The sequence below is a fragment of the Battus philenor genome, unplaced genomic scaffold, assembly GCF_028537555.1.
Source record: "Battus philenor isolate CCGP_79_NKW_IND1 unplaced genomic scaffold, ilBatPhil1.0.hap1 SCAF_22, whole genome shotgun sequence".
In the NCBI taxonomy this organism is placed as follows: Eukaryota; Metazoa; Arthropoda; class Insecta; order Lepidoptera; family Papilionidae; genus Battus; species Battus philenor.
In genome coordinates, this window is record NW_027181685.1 from 8,218,725 (window position 1) to 8,222,337 (window position 3,613).

Here is a 3,613-nt window from a genome sequence, read left to right on the forward strand (position 1 = left end):
CAATAGATTTCTGACCCCTAACCTATTTCCCGAAGTACTTCAATATAATAAATTTAATATTTAAAAAAAAAACTTTATATTTTGCAATCCTAATGTCAAAAATCTATAAAATCTATCTGTATGGTATGTCTATCCATATTCAAGTTTTTCTTCTCAGATCAATAAATAATAATAAAATGTAGATTTACTATTGTTTTTCATAACATAAAGAAAGTAAATAGTGAAACAGATAAAGAATTACAAAAACCTTGATACGTGAATCGAAATTACCTTTGTAACATAAAGATTGTTGTGTGAATTTATTGACAAAAGAAATCGCTCGCATGGGAGGAAGTAAATTTCAGATAATATTTTTTTCCTTTATACGTAAAGATTTTGGTGAAACAAACTGAACAAGGCTTGAATTTTAAACTAATGTTTACAATTCAAGACTTGTAACTATAATATATCTTAGAGTTTACATTTAAGTACCCTTTTTCATCCCTTCTCGGCCTTTTGGCTAAGATCAAAGTGTAACTCACCTTTTTACTAGAAAATTAAAAGATATGTAAGCATTTCGTCTGTTGAGATTCGACTTACAATATCCTGTGAAAAATAATGTCTGCTCCCAAGGTCCTTACAGGATATATAATAGCAAGTCTCCTGAGCCTCTAGTTTTACAAAAGTTGGCGCTTTGTAATAGGATGGCATTACTTATAAAATACTTTTTGATAACTGATGTAGATATTAAGCTGTTACAAGACCCGGCATTTCATTTAAAATGCCGTAATCAATTTAATCAGTAACTCGTAATACTTAAATTCTTTTTTGCAACGTAAATTATTTACAGCGTTCCCAAATTAAATACTCAGTGCTAAACTTTGACTTCTAGCAAAAGTAAAAAAATATAAAAAATTTTAACAAGGCACATAATCCTTTAAATTAAGTTATGTCAAGTTTAACTGATTATTATTTTCCATGATTATGTATAGAGCCGCAGTGCGTTAATTAAATATAATTAAGCGTGAAGGATAGATACATGACTTGATTTAGCTAAATTAATTAATTATGAACTATGCCAATGTTAGGAAGTTCACGTTCGAATCAAGTTTCTCGGCTAACTCGATTCTGCTATACGACGTAGTGAGAGGAAGTTTACTGAAACGTCAAGATGTTGATAATAAACAAAGTTGAAAATTAAACAGACACATTTATTAGTTCACAAATACTGTTTTAAACTATTAATATATCTTTAACAAAGTACAAATTTCATTTGAGATAAAAGTATGTGTTTTTTTATATTTAAAGCGAACGACATTGACAGGTCACATATTTCGTAGAACAGATGGTCGTCGTGGCCCTTAGTTTTAAAGTGGAGACGACTAACCGCAGCATAGGACTTCCCATAAGACCTTCTTCTCTCCTTCCGATCTTAACGAGGTCGTCGGAAGACGCTGCACGTGATATCCCAGGTTGCGATTCTTCTCATGCAATGGACATGTTGCGACTGAAATGATGTTAATACAATATTAAACAAACAATAAGCTATTATTGATGTAAATACATATTCTACTGTATTTAGTTGTATCTGCTATGTGTTGCCTAAGGGACCCTGATCACTCACCGAGGCAAGCCCTAGATTGAAATACTCAAGGAAAGCGAAGATGTGGCCGCCCAAAGCAAACCTGGCGGCGGACGATCACTGCAGAGGTGAAGGCAGTTGGAATGACGTGGAGCAAAGTAAAGCGCGAGGCTCAAGACCGTTCAGTATGGCGACGTACTGTGGACGCCCTCTGCCCCATCTTGGGCACATAGTAATAAATGATGAATGACTATGTGTTGCGAATCGAAATAATTGTAAAAATATTATAAACTCTAAATGAGGTAACGTTGATCAGATTATAATATTATATTTAATAGAAGGATTATTTTAAAATATTGTTCTGCTTAAAATTAATATACTTTGTTTATTAAATAAAGGGTTGTAAGCTCCGTGGACTATTTACATTAATTTAACCCTGGCTGATCATTTAAAAATAACTACCTTTTATTACATACTATCTATTACCCAAACGTAATGCCGATTTAATCAATATCTTCATCATATCAGCTGATGGACGCCCACTACAAGGTATAGGCCTTCTCCAAAGATCACCACGGTCACTGGTCTTGCGCTGCCTGTACCCGAAAACTCCTGCGACCTTAGTCCTGTCCTCAGTTCACCCAGAGGGGCGCCTACCCACGTCACGTCTTCCAACTCGTAATTGCGGTATAACTGCCATCGGTTGCGAGAGAGATGTGCCTCGCCCACGGCTACTTAAGATGTCCAGTTCTTTGAACTTCGAACTATAAACTAAGATTCAATAATTGTTTTTTTTTATTTTATTAATTACAAAAGAACGGCAACGGCCAGCTTTATGTGGGTATCATGTAATAAAATTACCTACAAAAATACAAAATACACCTACAATAAATCTTTTCGGGCTTAAAGTTTAAAATATTACGTTTGATAGCGATCATGGTCACATTACTTACAATTTGTTCTCCGTGAAATGCTATAATTAATTTTAAATAAAAACAGATATCCATTGTGAAATATAAATTTGTTTATATTCTTATTTATGTATGCTAAAGTTTGTTGTAAGTAGGGCATCACTGTAATCTTGTTTTATAAAACTTCTTATTCTACTTCTTTTCAGTCGACGCCCACTTGAAGGCATAAGGCTTCCCCAAACGTTGTCACAATGACCGATCTTGCCCGCATCCACGAACTTCTCACGAACGTAACTATGTTGTTGGTACACCCAGTGAGGACCACCGTTGTAAAATGAAATAAAAATTAAATAAAACATTAATAAAAAAAATTTGTAATTTTTTAATAATTGTTTATGTATCCATTATAGCATCAATATGTCATGACATAGTGGTAATTTATTTAGCTTTTTAATATTACGATATAATTTCCACTTTCAGCTTTGTATTATACAGAATAGCCGGTTGGTAATGATCAACATTTGTGACCTATAAAAACAATAGACCCGAGTGGTTCTTAATTAAGAAGAAAAATACCGGCTAAGTCGCACGACAAATTGTGGAGATCATTTTGATTGGCTATTTTGTAAGTCGTTGTCTATAAGTGTACCGTTTATTGACTAAAAATATACAGGGTGATTGGTGATAGGTTTAAAAGCCTTAAAGGGATTTATTTATAGCTCATTTGTCATCAAACAATATATGGTTCACACTCTCCAAAAATCTATTTGCAATATATGTTTGCAAAATTCTGATTAGTACCTGTTATATTTAATTATTGTTTACTATCTGTCTATGCACACTTCGTCGCTTGCACACTCGGTGCTTGAAGATTTTTGCCTGTCGCATTAGAAAGAATAAATTAATTTATAATAATAAATATATATACATATATATATATATATATATATATATATATATATATATATATATATATACATATACATATCAAAAATCTGAATAATATGGTGATGGGTTATATATATCATATAACCCATCACCATATTACGAGATTTTTTTTAATAATAATCTTTTACTGCAAAGATATTGCTTGATTACGCTTTAACGTCTCCATTTACAAGATAACCTATTCTTAAGTTTT

General features: G+C 32.4%; 1 pseudogene; it reads left to right on the forward strand.

Annotated features, from left to right (window-relative positions):
• Nucleotides 1-479: 479 nt before the first annotated feature.
• LOC137923874 (U2 spliceosomal RNA) lies at nucleotides 480-632 on the forward strand (annotated as a pseudogene).
• The last annotated feature ends 2,981 nt before the right edge of the window (nucleotides 633-3,613 follow it).